General features: G+C 45.5%; 1 protein-coding gene across 50 annotated transcripts in view; it reads right to left on the bottom strand.

The window, feature by feature from the left end:
- NFIX (nuclear factor I X) overlaps window positions 1–22,083 on the bottom strand; it is a 5,476,577-nt gene that overhangs the window by 4,181,685 nt on the left and 1,272,809 nt on the right. The gene's annotated exons all lie outside the window — the stretch shown is intronic.

The following is a 22,083-nucleotide window of genomic DNA, read 5'->3' on the forward strand; positions in this document are numbered from 1 at the left end:
TGTTGAATAAAACGAGTCAAAAATCACAAAGCGTCTTCTGAATGCCATTATTGCAGCCTCTGAAGACGGGGCTCCGACCCCGAAACGCGTCAGGCAATTGCACAGCAGGTGAAACGAACGGGCATGCATGAGTAAACAGACCGGATGGTCGGAGTAAAGTTGTGTGCTCTGGCGAAGCTCAAGGCGTTCGAGGTACAATTAATTCACACGGCGGCCTGGCCGTGGCCAGATGCACCATCGCCTGTTGGAGAAAAGGTACATCCAGCAAGCGAGGCTTCAGTCCCAAACTGGTTGGGATCATATGGCACAGCGCTCCTCAATTGATGCAGCATGCCCCAACGCGACACCGCCTACCAAGGTATTTAACGATAAGCACGAACAATTAATGCACATTCGGACTTACTTAAAGGGTGAAACAATCGGCGCTTTGTGGACTACAAGTCCCAGCCACATTCCAGATGAGGATGCATTAAATCAACGCCCACTGGGGGGCTTGTTGAATAAAACGAGTCAAAAATCACAAAGCGTCTTCTGAATGCCATTATTGCAGCCTCTGAAGACGGGGCTCCGACCCCGAAACGCGTCAGGCAATTGCACAGCAGGTGAAACGAACGGGCATGCATGAGTAAACAGACCGGATGGTCGGAGTAAAGTTGTGTGCTCTGGCGAAGCTCAAGGCGTTCGAGGTACAATTAATTCACACGGCGGCCTGGCCGTGGCCAGATGCACCATCGCCTGTTGGAGAAAAGGTACATCCAGCAAGCGAGGCTTCAGTCCCAAACTGGTTGGGATCATATGGCACAGCGCTCCTCAATTGATGCAGCATGCCCCAACGCGACACCGCCTACCAAGGTATTTAACGATAAGCACGAACAATTAATGCACATTCGGACTTACTTAAAGGGTGAAACAATCGGCGCTTTGTGGACTACAAGTCCCAGCCACATTCCAGATGAGGATGCATTAAATCAACGCCCACTGGGGGGCTTGTTGAATAAAACGAGTCAAAAATCACAAAGCGTCTTCTGAATGCCATTATTGCAGCCTCTGAAGACGGGGCTCCGACCCCGAAACGCGTCAGGCAATTGCACAGCAGGTGAAACGAACGGGCATGCATGAGTAAACAGACCGGATGGTCGGAGTAAAGTTGTGTGCTCTGGCGAAGCTCAAGGCTTTCGAGGTACAATATATATATATATATATATATTAATATTCCACTCGTCGGTTTCCACACATCAGCTTTTGTGGCGCTCGTCTGCGGTGCGTTGCTCCTTCGGTTGAAACCAAAGCCGCTACTAATTCCACACATCTCCTGGTTTCCCAGAAAAGATTGGGCCGCACTCCTCACAGGTTGTATTTACGATTTGTGTTTATTCTTTTGCGTCTTGCATCAAAAGTAATTCTTTAGGCATTTTACAGACGACACATTCCTAAGCGTTTCGGCATTACAAATGCCTTGATCGTGGTATACTTTTTGCGCTCAATTCTTGTTTTTTAAACCTTTGAAAAAATAATTACATCATTTCCTATTCGTCATTCATGCCCCATAGCCATTTGGGAATTGTAGTTTCTAACAATTTTCTTTCTATTTTACAATTAGGATTGGAAAAACGTGGACTGGATTGTAGTTTACTGAAAACGAGGGAATCACTATCCTGTACATAGTAATTAACCAATAATCGTTCCAAAACATTTTGAAATATTTGTTCCGCTATAATATAACATTTACAAATATCAAAGGACCCATTAGTTTGTTAAGAGAAAGATGAATGGACAGTTCAAGATTGAACGATTTATATTCATTCTGGATTCACTTATTCTATTCAGTTTGTTTTAAACTCTTTATTTTATTTTGTTTTCAACATCCTTTGATGGAGATATCCCATGTCTGGGCCCATTTTTGAATATATTCATTTTATTTGTCCATTTGAGCAGCAATTATTGATAGTCTTTACAAATGTATGTATAGCTCCACCGATCACTTCAGTCCAAAAGGCATCATATTAAGGATATGTCTCGACTTTTTGACAGAGGATTTTTTCCCTGTTTCCTCCTCTTGGGTTGAGCGGCACTGTTTCAATTCCATAACACTTGAGAGTTTTCCAATCACTTTTATGTACAATCTCCTTGTGTTTGGCCACTGTGTTACTTCTGTCTTTATTTGTTGTTGCATGTCCATGTTCCAGGATTCTTTTCTTTAATTCACATGTGGTGCTCCCAACATAATTGAGTGCACAAGGGCACTCAATCACATAAATTGTATATTTACTCCTGCATGTGATTAATTCCTGGATCTTCCAACTTTTTTTATTTGCCATTTGAAATTCCTTCACAGGTTTTGCAATTTAGCAGAACTTGCATTTAAAACATTTTACAAAGCCTTTTGTGTATAGCCAAGATTCTTTCTGATCTTTTCCTTTGAAATGGATGTGTATAAGATGGTTCTTTAGATGTGTGGCTCTGCAATAGGATGATTCCGCATAATTTTACCTATCATGCTGTCCAATTGCAAGATCTTCCAATTCTTTCTGAATATTGTCATGATTGCATTTGAGTCCTGCGTGAAATCAGTAATTAGTCGGATTTTTCTCTGTTCATCGTTTTCTCCCTTCGGATAAGCTTTCGGTACCAAGCATTCTTCTCTGGATTTGTCATTAGCACAAATCCAACCTTTATTGATAATGTTCATGTTGTACTTTCTGTTCTTACATCTCCCCTTACCAATCCTGCTATGTTTTAGCCATTCTGGTTCTTCACTACAAATCCTCCGAATTCAAAGGGATTCTCCAAAGGGGTATGCTTGTTATAAGTGAGGGTTGGTGGAAGCTATTCGCTTGTAATAGGCATTCGTGGCTGTGCTCTTTCGGTGGAGTGTAGTATGTATTTTGCTTTCACTTACATATATCTCTGTGTCCAAGAAGACTACCCTCTGGATGCTCAATTCAAGTGTGAATTTCAGGTTTTTTATACTTTCATTCAAAATATTAAAGTAGTCTTGGAACGCCACATGTGTACCATTCCAGATGATTAGCAAATCATCTATGAATCTTGTCGAACTCATGATTTTTTTCACAAATCTTTTATATTGGGGATTCTAGGCCACTTCTGGGAAACCGGGAGACATGTGGAATACATATCTATACTAATATAAGAAAGAGAGAGCCCAAACCTTTGAGGCGGGTAATCTCAGGAACCACAGCACCAATCACAACACCCAATACACCGTTGGAAAGGGCAGTTGCAGCAGAAGGACATAGTCTATGCAGACGCCCACCATATACATTTAAAAGGTAAAAGAACCGTGCCAGCAAAGTAGTCCCTTGTGGGCGTGTCTGCGTTGTGCTGTGGGCGTGTGCTGGGGGCGTGACAAACGCTGGGGGCGTGTGGTACGTTCCCCCCTTTATGCCATGTCTCATATCGTGTGCTGTGGGTGTGTGCTGGGGGCGTGGGCGTGTGCGGGGCGCGGGATTACGGGGAAAAAAAGCAAGCGTTGTGCCCAATATTTCATTGTTTTTTCTTCCCAGGTTCTGTACATTCCAGCTCCGGATGTCCATCCTGCTCCCTTTAAATACCCCTGCACCCCATAATCATAACCCACCCTTACTCCTTAAAATATCCCAACACCCTTAAACACTAACCCATCTTAACCCTATAAATATACCATGTACCCCAAAACCCAAACCTATCCCTAAACCCTAAAAATACCCCTGTACCCCAAAACCCAAACCTAGCCCTGAACCCTATAAATACCCCTGTACCTCAAACCCCAAACCTACCCCTGAACCCTAGAAATACCCCTGTACCCCAAAACCCAAAACTAGCCCTGAACCCTAAAAATACCACTGTACCCCAAAACCCAAACTTAGCCCTGAACCCTAAAATACCCCTGTACCCCAAAACCCAAACCTAGCCCTGAACCCTTAAAATACCCCTGTACCCCAAACCCAAACCTACCCCTGAACCCTAAAAATACCCCTGTACCCCAAAACCCCAACCTAGCCCTGAACCATAAAAATAACCCTGTACCGCAAAACTCAAACCTACCGCATAACCCTAAAATACCCCTGTACCCCAAAACCCAAACCTCCCCATAACCCTAAAAATACCCCTGTAACCCAAAACCCAAACCTAGCACTGAACCCTAAAAATACCACTGTACCCCAAAACCCAAACCTAGCCCTGAAATCTAAAAATACCCCTGTACCCCCAAACCTAGCACTTAACCCTAAAAATACCCCTGTACCCCAAAACCAAAACCAACCCCTGAACCCTAAAAATACCCCTATACCCCAAAACCCAAACCTAGCCCGGAACCCTAAAAATACCCCTGTACCCCAAAACCCATACCTATCCCTAAACCCTAAAACTACCCCTGTACCCCATAACCCAAAACTTTATCTGAACCCTTAAAATACCCAAACACCCCAAAACATATACCTCAGTACCCCAAAACATATACCCCTATATCCATACTTACCTTATCCAAACATTTAAAAAAAACATGCTTTTACCATTCATGCATTTACAACGAATTTCATTGTAAATGTATGCGTGGTAAAAGCATATAAAATGTAATGCCATGTGTTATAATGGCATTGCGGAGACATGGTACTTTCGTAATGAAAGAATGCGGAGTGAAGGTATGCTGAAAGAAAGTTGCGGAATAATGGGTGTTTACCCTCCCCAGGTAAGTACATTGGTGGCACAGCGGCCCACATCTCCAGCAACATACTCATATTTTTTCACCACCGATTTGAAAAATGCACAGGTCTCTCTCATTGATGGCCAGCACCGACATACACTTTTAGACACACCTCCCGCCACAAGTTCTAGAATTGCGAACTTTAGAGCTGGGGAGCTACTTTCGAATCTCGGCATCAGCTCAACATCCTGTGATTCCAGGCAAATCACTTTGTATCCCCGTGCCTACCCCAAATGAATGTGTTCTTCTGTAATGTAAATTGTGCTCATGCCATGTTGTCGAGTTTGCGCTATATAATATTGCAAGGGAAAAAAAAGTCAAGAAACTAGAGTTCACACACTACTGAACGCGCACTCTTAATTGCATCAGCAGTGCACTGTGAATCGGAGCGTTTCACAGGCCTGTCACAGATAAGAAATGCTATCAAAACGAAATCCTACAAAACAATATATCACTGGCCGGCAGCAATTCATACCCGGACAACGTCGGGACGGGCTGCTAGTATATATACATTATGCATGCTGGGAGTTGGAGTCTGCTTAAGGGATGCAACATCCAACAGGTGAGCCTACGATGCTTGGGGGAGGAGCTCACTGGTCTCTGCTATTCAAAAGAGAAACAGGACTATTGAAACACATTGGACTCCATTCGGTGCAGGGCGCTGAGGAATGCACACCGAACGCCGAAATGCATTCGCCGCCACTGTTTGCTGTTCTGCTACAATAAACGCTTCCCAAAGGATTCCCCTCTGGCCTCTGCTTTCTTCGTTGTGGAGGGAGGTTCTTTCGTATTTTCTACGCCGGCCAGAAGCGTAGAACAGATGGCCCTGCTTACAAAGTGACCCGGACAATACTGGCACAGCGCTGCTTTCAGCAGCAGTTTGGTTCAAGGGATTGAATGATCCGGTGTCCGCCAAAGACGTCCAGGAAGGCTCGAGCGGAGTGAGGTACTTACCTCCAACAGGGTGCTATGTAGTCACGTGGCTGCCCCCACTTATTTGCCGACTTGGACTGAAGGGCTGAGCAGCACGAGGGGACCCGAGGTGGCGTTTTGATGTTACCAGAACTGAGCATGGGGTCAACTTGAAGCATAGCCTGCAATAACTGTGTAGCTCGCATCATATTGAATGAAAATCCCACACACCGCCGACCCGGGTGCATGGACATTATGCATGCTGGGAGTTGGAGTCTGCTTAAGGGATGCAACATCCAACAGGTGAGCCTACGATGCTTGGGGGAGGAGCTCACTGGTCTCTGCTATTCAAAAGAGAAACAGGACTATTGAAACACATTGGACTCCATTCGATGCAGGGCGCTGAGGAAGGCACACCGAACGCCGAAATGCATTCGCCGCCACTGTTTGCTGTTCTGCTACAATGTTTGCTGTTCTGCTACAATAAATGCTTCCCAAAGGATTCCCCTCTGGCCTCTGCTTTCTTCGTTGTGGAGGGAGGTTCATATATATATATATATATATATATATATATATATATATATATATATCCGTCTGTCCGTTCTTTTTAGAAGGGAGTTATTTCGTATTTCATGTTCCAGCCAGAGGAACATTTCAGATGGCCCTGCTGCTCAAGCGACCTGGACTTTAACTGGCACGCTGGGCTCAGCGAAGTTTGGACCTGGGGGACTGGGAAATCCAGTGTCCGCCTTCGAGTACAGCACAGCACGGGCGGTGTGGGGTATTTTACCTCCAACAGGATGCTATGCTCCATGGCAGTCCCTGCCCCAATGCTTACCTGTTCTTGGTGGCCGCAGCGGACCGAGGGGACCCAAGGAGGGGTGATGGACGTTGACAGACCCCTGCGCACAGCTTCATCTCCCATCTGCACCACCCGGATTTTGCTCCAGCCCACTTTTCAGCTTCCCCCACACCACCAACCCAGAAGCACTCACCCCGTGCATTCTGGGAGTTGGAGTCCGACAAACTTTTGCGGAAGCCAGCAGGTGAGCTGAATTTGCTTGGGGGAGGTGCCCACGGACCTACAAGTAAAGGGGTGCAGTAACGGGACTATTCAGAGAGGCTGACGATGCAATGCAGGGCGCTGAGGAAGGCTACTCGCCGAAATGCATCCGCCCAAAAGCTGCGTTGCTTTGTTTGCCAATTAAAGCTGCTTTCTCCCTGGAAACCCCTCTGGCCTCTGTCCGTTCTTTCTAGAAGGGAGTTATTTCGTATTTCATGTTCCAGCCAGAGGAACATTTCGATGGCCCTGCTGCTCAAGCGACCTGGACTTTAACTGGCACGCTGGGCTCAGCGAATTTTGGACCCGGGGGACCGGGAAATCCAGTGTCCGCCTTCGAGTACAGCACAGCACGGGCGGTGTGGGGTATTTTACCTCCAACAGGACGCTATGCTCCATGGCAGTCCCTGCCCCAATGCTTACCTGTTCTTGGTGGCCGCAGCGGACCGAGGGGACCCAAGGAGGGGTGATGGACGTTGACAGACCCCTGCGCACAGCTTCATCTCCCATCTGCACCACCCGGATTTTGCTCCAGCCCACTTTTCAGCTTCCCCCACACCACCAACCCAGAAGCACTCACCCCGTGCATTCTGGGAGTTGGAGTCCGACAAACTTTTGCGGAAGCCAGCAGGTGAGCTGAATTTGCTTGGGGGAGGAGCCCACGGACCTACAAGTGAAGGGGTGCAGTAACGGGACTATTCAGAGAGGCTGGCGATGCAATGCAGGGCGCTGAGGAAGGCTACTCGCCGAAATGCATCCGCCCAAAAGCTGCGTTGCTTTGTTTGCCAATTAAAGCTGCTTTCTCCCTGGAAACCCCTCTGGCCTCTGTCCGTTCTTTTTAGAAGGGAGTTATTTCGTATTTCATGTTCCAGCCAGAGGAACATTTCAGATGGCCCTGCTGCTCAAGCGACCTGGACTTTAACTGGCACGCTTAGCTCAGCGAAGTTTGGACCCGGGGGACCGGGAAATCCAGTGTCCACCTTCGAGTACAGCACAGCACGGGCGGTGTGGGGTATTTTACCTCCAACAGGACGCTATGCTCCATGGCAGTCCCTGCCCCAATGCTTACCTGTTCTTGGTGGCCGCAGCGGACCGAGGGGACCCAAGGAGGGGTGATGGACGTTGACAGACCCCTGCGCACAGCTTCATCTCTTATCTGCACCACCCGGATTTTGCTCCAGCCCACTTTTCAGCTTCCCCCACACCACCAACCCAGAAGCACTCACCCCGTGCATTCTGGGAGTTGGAGTCCGACAAACTTTTGCGGAAGCCAGCAGGTGAGCTGAATTTGCTTGGGGGAGGAGCCCACGGACCTACAAGTGAAGGGGTGCAGTAACGGGACTATTCAGAGAGGCTGGCGATGCAATGCAGGGCGCTGAGGAAGGCTACTCGCCGAAATGCATCCGCCCAAAAGCTGCGTTGCTTTGTTTGCCAATTAAAGCTGCTTTCTCCCTGGAAACCCCTCTGGCCTCTGTCCGTTCTTTTTAGAAGGGAGTTATTTCATATATATATATATATATATATATATATATATATATATATATATATATATATATATTTATATATGTGTATATATGTATATATATATATATATACGCCTAGCAAAAGCGGGTTTCCCCAGGATCAGTCCCATGTCAGGTGATGCGTCACTGGCGAAACCCAGAGCCGGAAAAGTTAATTATAAGTTCAACAAAGTTAGACGTACTCTCAGAGGTCAAAGTTGCTCCACCAAGGATTTATTCTCGCCAACCATTACGCGTTTCGGCACAGATGTGTCTTGATCACATGGTCTGTGTCGACACATCTGTGTCGAAACGAGTAACGGTTGGCGAGAATAAATCCTTGGTGGAGAAACTTTGACCTCTGAGAGTGCGTCTAAAACTTTGTTGAACTTGTGATATATATATATCTTCGGAGGAGGTGTGGAGTTTCATATATATATATATATATATTTTCCATAGTTTCAAGAACAATTGGCACATCTTAACTACTGACAACATTTTGAAAGGGCATCTTCCTCAGCGGCCTCTGATAACATATCGGCGTTGTCAGTCACTTTCTGATCATCTAATTCGTAGCCATTTGTCCTCAAAACCCAAAACTACCGAACTCAGTAACATCAAAGGGTTTTCCCCTGTCTGCGCTGTAAAGCCTGTAAAGGCAGTAAGAAAGTATCAAAATATCCGGGCAGAACAGGAGAGGATAGACCAAATAGGAAAATAAAAAAACTCCTAAATTGCAATTCAGATTACACCGTCTACTGTCTAGAGTGCCCCTGCAAAAAAAGATACATTGGAAGCACCATCAACCCCACGAAACTCAGAATCCTTAAACATATGCGAGCAATCGTGAATAAGGATAAAGCCTATCCGGTTGCTCGTCATTTCGCAGAATGCCTTCAAAGCGATAGGGATCTTCTGAGTTTCTATTGTATCGACCAGGTCAAGCGTCTGGAACGAGGGGGGGACAGAGAGAAGGCACTTAGAGTCCTAGAATCTAGGTACATTATTGACCTTAACACTATGACTCCATGGGGCCTTAATAATGACGAGGAATTGTGGGTCCACCTCTAATTGTACACATGGGATCATGTGTATTAATACTGTTATTTGCCCATAATCTAACTGATGAATGGATACACTGCTTATAAACACATACCTACCCAAAAGCCGACATCTTTGTTTGGAAATTTATATAGCAGAGTTATGGTTGCCCATACAGGGCCACAAAACCAAAAAACAAACATAGAAGCACCAACAAGAATAAAATGGTAGACATTCTGGTCCCTGGCATTAACAACAGAATGCAATTGGGAATACACCCCTACAAAGCAAAATTATAAATAAATGGAAACTTTCACTGTGGTCACATAGGATCGAAATGTCTTTTTACTCTGCACTAGAATGATAATGCTAGTATGTACAGAAATTACAAACTGTTTGTTGTAAAAATGGTTTTATTATGCACCAAGCACTTTATTCTTCGCCATGATAAACACTGTTCATATATGTAGATACATATGTTTAAGATGACCACAACCTTTGACAAAATTTACCATCGTTTATGTCAATGATTGCAGTAAGGACCGGTGGGTTTAAAATGGCATATGATTGTTTGCACAAACTGACACTGACGAAGCTAGATTAGCGAAACGCATCTGTCTGGGGTGAGGGGGTCTGCAATAAAAATACTTTAAATCCGGATACCAGTGTGCTTGCCGTTTTTCCGACTATATAGTCGGATTGTGTTGCAATATATATATATATATATATATATATATATATATGTATTCATCACAAAGTTTTGTCCCCAAAGAGCAAGCCTCACACCCAGAAGGTAAGGAATAGGCGTTTTATTCATGTAAGCAGCAGCTCGTTCAGTCAGAGCAAATCCATCATGGACCAAAGTCTGTGTACCAAAGTCAAATCGCCGACGCGTTTCGTGCGTCTTGCACACTTCTTCCAGAGCCGACTTTGAAACAAACAACGCCTTGCAAATGTACCGCACCTTAAATCACCTGTGGCACTCGCCCCAGTGGGCGGGGCATTCCAAATGCCTGCTGGTCTAGGTAGTCTTAATGGTGCCGTGTAATATAATTCAAGTGAATTTGCAAATACGATGTTAAAACAAAAATAAAACCCCAGTGGGTTGGTGAAATGTTCTGTGCCACAAACAAGCTGCCCAGTGTCACTTACAGCACGCGTCTTCTGAGTCCATGCCACTGACGTCAATTAGGCACCAGCGTAGACCGTGTGGAACACGGCAGGGCTTCCTCCGCGGCAGGACGGGCCGTCAACAATTCATCACAAAGTTTTGTCCCCAAAGAGCAAGCCTCACACCCAGAAGGTAAGGAATAGGCGTTTTATTCATGTAAGCAGCAGCTCGTTCAGTCAGAGCAAATCCATCATGGACCAAAATCTGTGTACCAAAGTCAAATCGCCGACGCGTTTCGTGCGTCTTGCACACTTCTTCCAGAGCCGACTTTGAAACAAACAACGCCTTGCAAATGTACCGCACCTTAAATCACCTGTGGCACTCGCCCCAGTGGGCGGGGCATTCCAAATGCCTGCTGGTCTAGGTAGTCTTAATGGTGCCGTGTAATATAGTTCAAGTGAATTTGCAAATACGATGTTAAAACAAAAATAAAACCCCAGTGGGTTGGTGAAATGTTCTGTGCCACAAACAAGCTGCCCAGTGTCACTTACAGCATGCGCCTTCTGAGTCCATGCCACTGACGTCAATTAGGCACCAGCGTAGACCGTGTGGAACACGGCGGGGCTTCCTCCGCGGCAGGACGGGCCGCCAACAATTCATCACAAAGTTTTGTCCCCAAAGAGCAAGCCTCACACCCAGAAGGTAAGGAATATGCGTTTTATTCATGTAAGCAGCAGCTCGTTCAGTCAGAGCAAATCCATCATGGACCAAAGTCTGTGTACCAAAGTCAAATCGCCGACGCGTTTCGTGCGTCTTGCACACTTCTTCCAGGGCCGACTTTGAAACAAACAACGCCTTGCAAATGTACCGCACCTTAAATCACCTGTGGCACTCGCCCCAGTGGGCGGGACATTCCAAATGCCTGCTGGTCTAGGTAGTCTTAATGGTGCCGTGTAATATAATTCAAGTGAATTTGCAAGTACGATGTTAAAACAAAAATAAAACCCCAGTGGGTTGGTGAAATGTTCTGTGCCACAAACAAGCTGCCCAGTGTCACTTACAGCACGCGTCTTCTGAGTCCATGCCACTGACGTCAATTAGGCACCAGCGTAGACCGTGTGGAACACGGCGGGGCTTCCTCCGCGGCAGGACGGGCCGTCAACAATTCATCACAAAGTGTTGTCCCCAAAGAGCAAGACTCACACCCAGAAGGTAAGGAATAGGCGTTTTATTCATGTAAGCAGCAGCTCGTTCAGTCAGAGCAAATCCATCATGGACCAAAGTCTGTGTACCAAAGTCAAATCGCCAAAGCGTTTCGTGCGTCTTACACACTTCTTCCAGGGCCGACTTTGAAATAAACAACGCCTTGCAAATGTACCGCACCTTAAATCACCTGTGGCACTCGCCCCAGTGGGCGGGGCATTCCAAATGCCTGCTGGTCTAGGTAGTCTTAATGGTGCCATGTAATATAATTCAAGTGAATTTGCAAGTACGATGTTAAAACAAAAATAAAACCCCAGTGGGTTGGTGAAATGTTCTGTGCCACAAACAAGCTGCCCAGTGTCACTTACAGCACGCGCCTTCTGAGTCCATGCCACTGACGTCAATTAGGCACCAGCGTAGACCGTGTGGAACACGGCGGGGCTTCCTCCGCGGCAGGACGGGCTGCCAACAATTCATCACAAAGTTTTGTCCCCAAAGAGCAAGCCTCACACCCAGAAGGTAAGGAATAGGAGTTTTATTCATGTAAGCAGCAGCTCGTTCAGTCAGAGCAAATCCATCATGGACCAAAGTCTGTGTACCAAAGTCAAATCGCCGACGCGTTTCGTGCGTCTTGCACACTTCTTCCAGGGCCGACTTTGAAACAAACAACGCCTTGCAAATGTACCGCACCTTAAATCACCTGTGGCACTTGCCCCAGTGGGCGGGGCATTCCAAATGCCTGCTGGTCTAGGTAGTCTTAATGGTGCCGTGTAATATAATTCAAGTGAATTTGCAAGTACGATGTTAAAACAAAAATAAAACCCCAGTGGGTTGGTGAAATGTTCTGTGCCACAAACAAGCTGCCCAGTGTCACTTACAGCACGCGCCTTCTGAGTCCATGCCACTGACGTCAATTAGGCACCAGCGTAGACCGTGTGGAACACGGCGGGCTTCCGCCGCGGCAGGACGGGCCGCCAACAATTCATCACAAAGTTTTGTCCCCAAAGAGCAATGATTGCAGTAAGGACCGGTGGTTTTAAAATGGCATATGATTGTTTGCACAAACTGACACTGACGAAGCTAGATTAGCGAAACGCATCTGTCTGGGGTGAGGGGGTCTGCAATAAAAATACTTTAAATCCGGATACCAGTGTGCTTGCCGTTTTTCCGACTATATAGTCGGATTGTGTTGCAATATATATATATATATATATATATATATATATATATATATATATATGTATTCATCACAAAGTTTTGTCCCCAAAGAGCAAGCCTCACACCCAGAAGGTAAGGAATAGGCGTTTTATTCATGTAAGCAGCAGCTCGTTCAGTCAGAGCAACCCTTCTGGGTGTGAGGCTTGCTCTTTGGGGACAAAACTTTGTGATGAATATATATATATATATATATATATATATATATATATATATATATATATATATATATATATATATATATATATATATATATATATATATATATATATATATATATATATATATAGCAGTTGAGGCCAGGGATAGTCCAAAGGCCCTGAGGTGACATTTGCCTGGACTCCCGTGATAGTGGCGCACTGAGTAGCATACACAGAACACAGTGCTGGGTCGAGCGGACCCCCCTGGTGTGTTGAAGTCCGGTGCCGGCCATGTACATGCTGGAGGTGAGCAGCTAGGCATAGCAAGCACTGCAGAACTAGCATAGCGACTGAGAGGCCTTGGGTCATTCTGATGCCTCGGTGGGGTAATTGCTTGGGCCCCCATAGGAGCGAAGATTAGTGAGGAAGTAGCTGCAAACAAGGCGCAACTGGGAAATCGGCAGACGTAACCAGCAGGCGAATTAGAACAGACATTGACCGGTGATTGGGCAGGCACACAACATGGGAGCGCCATCTGGTAATCTCTGCGCGGTAAAGTGCTAGTGCACAATTTAGGACCAGTGCCGTAGTGGAACAGCCATTTGGGCCCTTGTGAGGGTGAGGACACGAGGTGGGACCATCGCGCACAGGACATAACTCGAGGAGAGGAGGAGGTCGCCCCGTGGAGGCGCAGACTGGCGCACCTGGGTGCTGCTCGGGCACACATCGACAAAAATAACAAAATAACTCAAGAATACAAGAAGCTGCGGTAGGGCCCTGTGACCCCACTGTGGTGCACTTTATTTTATCAGTTGGAGCTTCCTGGTGAAGCTAATTAAGTAACTTTTGCAGGATGGCGCTGGCAGCTTGCCGGCGCCATCGTAAATTATTTACATGGTGTCTGAAGGGCAGGGTTCATTCTGGCACGACGCATGTGCCCTAGTTGCAGCTTAAATTCAGTGACTCATTCATCAGCCAAAAAATAATCGTGAGCGTTGTGGAGGCTGGGCAGGTGTGCCTTGTGCGCTCGCATGGAATCCCCGTCCGTTTGGCCCCGCCCACACACTCGAGGTGTGCACCGTCTTCCCGCCATTTACCCACTATGATGGACATTTCAATCAAGGGACCCCTGCGCACTTCGGCGCGATTGCATAGCAACACACACTTGGTCGCTGGAACTAGTTGAAGCGCAAATGCAGTGACTCATTCATCAGGTCAAAAAAAATCGTGATGCTGGCCAGAGGCATTTGCATCTTTGACTTTCACGAGCGCAATCCCCGTGCCTTTCCTGTGACCAGGGGCTTCTGTCTCTTAATCTGCTGCTCTGATCGGTCTCTGACCCTTTGTATACACAAGAGGCATGCGCGCTCGCATGGAAGCCCCGTCCGTTTGGCCCCGCCCACACACTCGAGGAAGCCCCGCCCCCAAATCCGCCGATCCGCAAAATCCGCGGATTTTGCGGATCCACAATCCGTGAATCCGCAAATTCGTGAATCGTGGATCCGCAAAATCCGCCCATGCTTAAAACGGACCCAAAAAAGCAGAAGCTGGAGTTTGAGCAGAACAGGGCCCCTCGGGGCTCCCCACATGCCGAGGAAGTCCACCAGAACGTAGAATCACCAGATGCATCCCCTCCTGAGTCCGACATACGAGAAATGTTCAGGGATCTGAAGCAATCCCTAACTGCAATTGAGTGCAAAATAGACTCTCTGTCAGATCGTTTTGATCGTCTGAAGAAGGTAACAAAACATGAGGAGCGCCTTGACCAAGTGGAGCAACGCACCTCCACACTTGAGGATGAAGGAACAAGAACCCACGAAAAGCTCCTCAAGATGGAGAAGGTGCTGGAGGTAATTGGACAGAAAAACGAGGACCTGATGTCAAAAATACCCTAGCGACTGCCTCCATTCTGGGTTCAAGAATCAGCAACTGGCACAAGGTGAAGAATTACCCACATTGGAAAAGACAATTACCTTTTTTTACATTTTTAAAGTTTTTTATTTATGTAATAGTAGGTGGCACAATCATCACTTCTTTGTACATATCAAACAGTATGTTTACGGTCCATACAGTATACATTTCTTGTTATTCCTATGTACAATACCTTATTGTTCATATCTTGCCGCAGTTGTGTATATCGTTACATACATTAGTGTCAATTGCATTACTTTATTCCATTTCTCAAGTCGCTATTGATAATTTGCGTATCCCCCTCTATAGGCATTCCAGCCTCCCCATATTCTTATCTATTTTTTAGGACCGCCTCTGTGCACATATACAGTCTTTTCCGCCACCATGGCCGTGTCCATATCTCTGCACCACTCCAAGAGTGTGGGGGCAGTGGCTACACCTCAGTGTTTAGCAATATTACTCTTGGCCAATATCATACCCAGGGTCACCCAGGTCTTCAACGTCGAGTTGAGGTCTGTCGCTTCTCAGATATTGAGCAGGCAGCATTTGGGGTCTGGAGGGACTGGGTTCCAGCTCACCCTCGTGATAATGGTCACAACTGATTTCCAATATGACAGTATTACAGGGCAGGCCCACAGCGTATGAAAGAATGTACTGACCACTCCACATTGCAGAGCTGGGTGTCAACTCTCCCTATCTCATAAAGAATAGTTCTAGTGTAGTAGATTCAATGGAAGATCTTGAGCTGCATGAGGCGTTATTTGGATACAATTGCTACTTCTCAAGGTGATGCTAGTGCCTCCTGCCAATCAGTGTCATCTACCTCTCCCAGGTCTGCCTGCCATTTGTCTCGGAGCCTCTGCACGGGGTATGGCATGTTATTAATAATCATCCGATAGGTCATAGAGATTGCTCTTTTGTCCATATGGTCCTTCAATAAACCCCGACTGATCTGGATGTTTTAACGTAGCTAGGTGCAGTGTGAGTATATTGGCCGGGGTCTTGGCCAATATCTTGGCCTCAGCGTTAATCAGAGATATGGGCCTGTAGGAGGCACACTCCTGAGCGGGTTTGCCGGGTTTATGGATGGCCACTATTGCTGCAGTTTTTTGGTCTCTGGGAAGTTCCCCCCTGTCTAAACTGGCCTCGTACATAGCTAAGAGATAAGGTGTGAGTGTTGTTGTATTAGGTTTGTACCACTCTATGGGAATACCGTTTGGGCCCAATGCCTTTTCTGACTGAAGTTTACCGATCGCTGTAATAATTGAGACTCCTTCTCCGTGAGCTGTGGAAGGTTGATGTCACGGAGGAACTCCTCCGCATCCTCTTGTGTTATTTTGAGCGCACAAGTGTAAACCTGTTCGTAGTGATGTGCTAGGAGGTCTACTATGCCTTGGGGATTCTGTGTAGTTTCTCCCGTACGGAGCTGAAGTTCTGTGATCCACCTATCTGCCTCTTCCCGCTTGTCAAGCCAGGCCAGAAGCTTGCCGGCCTTATCACTGACTTCATATATAGTATGTAGGGTAGCAGAGACTCGTGTCTTCGCTTCCTTCCATAGATGGTCTTTATACTCCTGCTTTTTGAGATGTAATATATGAGTGTTTGCATCGGAGGGGTCCGGTCCCTGGGCCCTCTCTCGGTAGCCCACCTCCTGTTGGAGTGTCCCTACTGTCTGAGCCTTTTCTCTTTTAAAGGTTGAGTTATGAGTGAGACCGCATGCCCACGGAGCACTGTCTTCTATGCCTCCCATAGGACAAATGGGGAAGAGAATGAGGGTGCATTTTCACTAAAATAGTGTTTGGTAGTGTCAGTCAGTCCTTTCTAGATCTTAGGGGTCTTGGGGTATTCAGGGTATATAGGGAATATTTGACGTTGCGCTGTGGCATGCAAAGTGTATAGAGCGGTGACTGGGGAGTGATCAGAGATGCCTCTCGGTAAATGTGCAATGTCCAGGTGTTGTGTATCGATTTAGATTCCGAATGAATTTTCCCGATTCATGCCCTCATATAGGTACAATTCACATTGCCTTTATATAGGCATAAAAATCCAGTCCTTGTATAGGCATAGCCCATGCTACCCAAATACAGGCATGGCTACTTCCATCCATTCATCTACGTCACGACGATTTCTTGGAAAACCAGACTCTTAAGCAGAAGGGACTTCCCCTAGCCTGGATATTGATTTCTCCAAGAAACTCATTATTATGCATGAACAACTATTCCTTAGGGGTTCATTCATGACATTCATATGCCCGACTTTACGTCAAAGCTGGCATTCCTAAACACCTTCAGGGTATAAATATACCTTCACTTGCTACAGGAAAGCACGGTGCGGTTCGGTGCAGTTCGACTACCTACTTGCATGACGCAACTCGCTACAGCAAGTGCCGAAGGAAGCCAACTCTCCAGCTGACGCACTGACCAGAAGATGTCCTCTTATGCCGAGAATCCAGCTCCAGTGTTTCTGACTCCCATTGCGGGGTGTTGGGAAATCGAGTCTGTGTAAGAGATACCAACCTCTCTCATTCTAAGGTATGGAGCTGATTAGAACCTAGAGAAACCTTTGGCAATTCTTAGCAAAACTAAACCTATGCTAAAAGACAGCACCTACTTCTTCCCTAGTACTAGACCTAGGTTAGGTACATTGGGGTAGGCGTATTTTAGAAGCACCACTTGAGTATTTTAGCCTGTGTTATTTATGTATGTATTTTTACATGTCATAGCAACAAACAATGCTATTACAGTATTATTTTATATTACTGTTTACGCTGTACGCATTATACTTTGCGTTCTGTCTAACGATTGTAGCAGTTCACATCTCTTGCATGAGAAAGAAGACTGTTCAATAAACCTCTTTTATTGAAATGCCTGTCTTACTATTTCTATGCAACTCTGTAGAAACGAAGCATGCAAGATTGACTAAGTGAACTAGTTATCTATTGTTTCCACGACTCTGAAGATATCTTTAGATTCTAGGGGAAACAAAGTTGTCATGTTTATGCGGTTGTTAGAAACTAATCCCTTCTTGTTTATTCGAGAAAGTTTCTAGTGACCTCTGAGCTAGCTGGCACACACAATTAAGTTTAGTGTACTCGATAGAGACATATTGATAGTGTATATTATTCCAATGCGCAGAGCCTATTGGGAATATAGGAACTACACTACATGGCACCCAACGGTTTGGTAAAGCACTAATCTAATGCTATATACTGAAGTAACTCAGTTGTGCTTTTCTCTGAGACCCTTTTACTAGTAATACTCCAATAGACGTCTGGAGTGGGTAAAGGGATAATATCTGCCATAACTGAGTAGGACGAAAAATCCTATGTATTAGTTTTTGGTTTGTTCAACGTTGAAGTATACAGTGTTTCAAAATATTGTGCACCTTATCTTTGTTTCCTTGAAACTTGCTCTGCAAGTTTCATTAAACAATGTTGAATAACGGCAACAACACCGAAACCGGTGGAGCTGCAGCTGATTAAGCCAATGCAGCTTTTAACTTCACAGGTTTCCAAGAAACCGACGAGGATGCTTGTGGGAGGGCAGGCCGGATATACAGACGCGGAGGCTTTCAGATGGTACAGTTTGGGGTTGTAGGGCAGCAGATAATAGATCTTCCTCCAATTCAGAGTCCTCAGAATGGGATGATGGTGTTGTCACCTCTGTGTCTTCAAGGGTAGGGCTGGTGGCCAAGGACTGGGGCTCAGCTTCCTCCGTGGTGGTATCTTGAACCGGAGATTCGTAAAGGAGGAAAACAACAATGGTGGTCGGCAGTAAATTCTGTACAGGTCTAACGCTTTTGACATTACCGTCACCAACACCCGGTGTGTTTTTAGAGCTTTTCACTGTTCTCGCACGAGGAATTACGTAGTGATAGGGAGGCAAAAATAAGGAGGGACTAAGTGAGGGGGGGTTGAACGCAGTGCCAAACAAACGGAATATATTGTCTCAATCGATATTTTCAGGGTTTTCTCGTTTTGGTGCCCCCCAGATGGAGACCGCTCCCGCCCTCTCCCTTCCTTCACCCGCTAGCCTCCATCCTCCCGCTGCCCTCGTCTAAAACCACCCCTATTTCCCTTGAACCAGCTTCACTCACCGTTGGGCCGCTCCTCTACCTCCTCCGGTGGATGCCACCACTCCTCAGTCCAGTGGTCGTCTTCGCTCCTGTCGCCGTCTTCGCGTTCCCTTCTCTCCTGGTCGCCTCGCACTTCCGCACTTGACTCCTCACTCCGGGTCTGCTTCTGCTGGACAATGACAACTCTTCCTGGGCGGTCTTGACTTTGAAGGAGGACGCGCTACTGCTTCCGGAGTCAGCTCCTCCCCTCTCTACTTCCGTATTGCGTTGTGGAGAAATATTAGAGGTGGGTGGGACTATTCCTTGTGCCGTGATTTGTAGGCTTATGTCCCTAATACATTTGTCCCTCGTCCTGAAGGATTCTGGTCTTGGTAGTTTAACCACAATGTTAGAAGTATTCTTGGGGCCCGACCTCTCACAATGCTATATGCATTCCTCTAAATTTAAGGAAAGCCATCACTATAAAACTTATAAAACATGGCCTACCATCAAGAGGTGGTAGGGCAGTTTTTGTGATAGAGGCACGTGAATATCACCAGACAGAGGTATTCTATTCATGGATAGTCTTCCCTGAAGCAAATCCGCGAACACATGTGTTTTACTTCTACAAAGAAGATGAACCACCAGAGGAATACATTCCTTTCGAAGATATTGAAATTCCACTCACATACCAAGAGCATGAGCTCTGGTTTAAAGCGCCCTAAAACATTTAAATCACATTACCAGGCTCGGTCCACTAGGTAAACCAGGAGAAACATGGTCGACCTTAGCCGGTTACAAGCCTGACCCTAACATTGAAGCAATGTCGGATGATGAATTACTTAGTAATACACAAAACGTTGTAGAATTATACAGTTAAATCACAACTGTCTGAAAGTCCTGAAAAAGTCTTTACTAAAAACACTCCTACTCCTTCTAAAAGGAAGTGGGAAAATAGCAAACAATCTTCTAAAGAGAAGCGTTCTCAATCCAGAGGTAGGTCTCCCCAAAAGGAGCCCTCTGAAAAGAGGTATAACCTCAGGAATAGGGATAATTTGAGAAAACCTGACAGATATCAAGACACTGATACACGTTCCTCTCGTACCTTTCAGACTTCGTCACAGGAATCCGAAAGAAGAGGACGGTCAGAAAACAAGGAAGAACGCGTGAAGTTCAAAGACGATCAACACATTCAGAAAAACAAGAAACCTCAATTCACCAAAAAGAAGGTAGCAGGTCTAAAAATCAGACATGCCGAGGATCTTCAGGACACAATTCAAGAACAGAGAATGGGCTCAGACAATGTTGGACAGCGCAGCAGTCACAATAGCTCGCCAGAACCTGAAGGTACTTCTGGAGACAGTGGACTTGAATGAGGACATTGAAGTTGAAACTGCAGATACCAGGGTTAGCTCTCCACATAGGTTATATGAAATAACACTCCGGATGGAGGGAGACATACCAAGAAAAGTGAAAGCACTCTTTTGGGAACGACTTTCTAAGGGTTATGACATTCTTCTAGCTGAAAAAGACTGGTCACCACAATTTGTCAGGGAGTGCCCACATGGCGAGGACACCATTATGCCAGCCTTCTCCAATCACATTCCAATTTATTTAAAATATACTTATACCAGGAAATGGGCAGTAGCCCAAGCTCATGCATTATACAAAAATCATGTAGGATGGGATGAGGACTCTCCTCACCATAAAATCCAGTTAAAAAAATTACCCAATTGCACAAAGGCAGTATCCAGTTAAGCAAGAAGCTAAAACACAGGTAAGGGAGATCTTAGATCAACTTGAATACCAAGGGGTGATTGAAACATGCACCTCGTCAATGAACAATCCTTTGCTTCCTGTCTCCAAACCAGACATTACATATCGTCTAGTATTGGATTACAGACATCTAAACTCTTGTTGCAAAACATTTGCAGTGCAAAATGCACACAGTACGGCATTAAAGAGTAACATTGCGCGTAAAAAATATAAAACCACATTAGATATTTCTAACAGTTTCTTTTGTCAAAACATTGCACCAAAAAGTAGGTATTTGCCCGCTTTCTCAATTATGGGGATTCAGCGTCACTTCTGTCGTCTCCCTCAAGGATTCAAGAATAGTCCTGGGTTATTTTCAGCAAGGGCAACAGAGTTACTACAAACTTATGATGATGAAGCATTGTCATACGTCGATGACATCTATCTGACTGTCGATGACTTGGATAGGCACTTGAATAGGGTGAATACTATATACTTGGATTCGCTTCTGAGGGTTATCAATTCAATTTTAAAAAATCTAGAATTGCCCATCTCAACATCCTATTTCTAGGATATGAACTTTCAAGTGAAGGCAAAAGCCTGGTAGCAAACTTTCTAGAAAAGTGTGCGCTGCTCCAACCACCAAAAACGCTGAAAAACTTAGTTGATTCTAGGTTTTCTAAATTTCTGAAGAACTTACATTTTAAACTACGCAGAAAGGGTTAAACCTCTCTACGAATTAATCAAACCTGATTGAAAAATAGTAAATTGGACACAAAAACACACAGAAATTTTGCGTCCCTTGCAAACAGACATGTTAGCAACTAAACATTTACCAATACACGTAAACGTACGCAACTTAGCGATCCGAATCATTCCAGGTCAATGCGGATTCACCTACTTAACTTTTAACGAAGGTGAAAAAGTACCAATCGCATACAAATCACACTTGTACACAGAAGCAGAAATTGAATTCACTTCTATAGAAAAAATTCTGACAGCTCTTCAAACTGCTGTAGCAAAAGAAAGATCCTTCACACAGGGTAAGCGCATTATGGTCGTTTCACCTGTACCTGCCTTAGAGGCAGTGACGAAAGCAAGCATTCCAAATGCTAAAGCTTTACATCCACGATGGATACAATGGGTTAATTCTCTTGCTGCAACTGATGTTGAATACGTTTTTGATCCTTATTTGAAGACTCAAGCAATTTTACAATATGAACCAGAGTGTCCTCTGCCTACTGAAATTCTGCCTCTAGAACAGTATAAATGTATAATTTATACTGACGGATCAACTCAACCCGCTACGGAGGATAAACAAGCCTATAGTGCAGCGTGCGCGAACGTTAAAGGTCATTGGCGCAGTGGCAAATTTAGACTAATGGTCACTAAAACACAATCTTTAGGAGATTGTACAGCTCAGCTAGCTGAACTACAAGCATTCAAGATGGCACTTGAGAATATGGATCGCGTATTCC

Source organism: Lissotriton helveticus, chromosome 1_1, assembly GCF_964261635.1.
Source record: "Lissotriton helveticus chromosome 1_1, aLisHel1.1, whole genome shotgun sequence".
NCBI classification, from domain to species: Eukaryota; Metazoa; Chordata; class Amphibia; order Caudata; family Salamandridae; genus Lissotriton; species Lissotriton helveticus.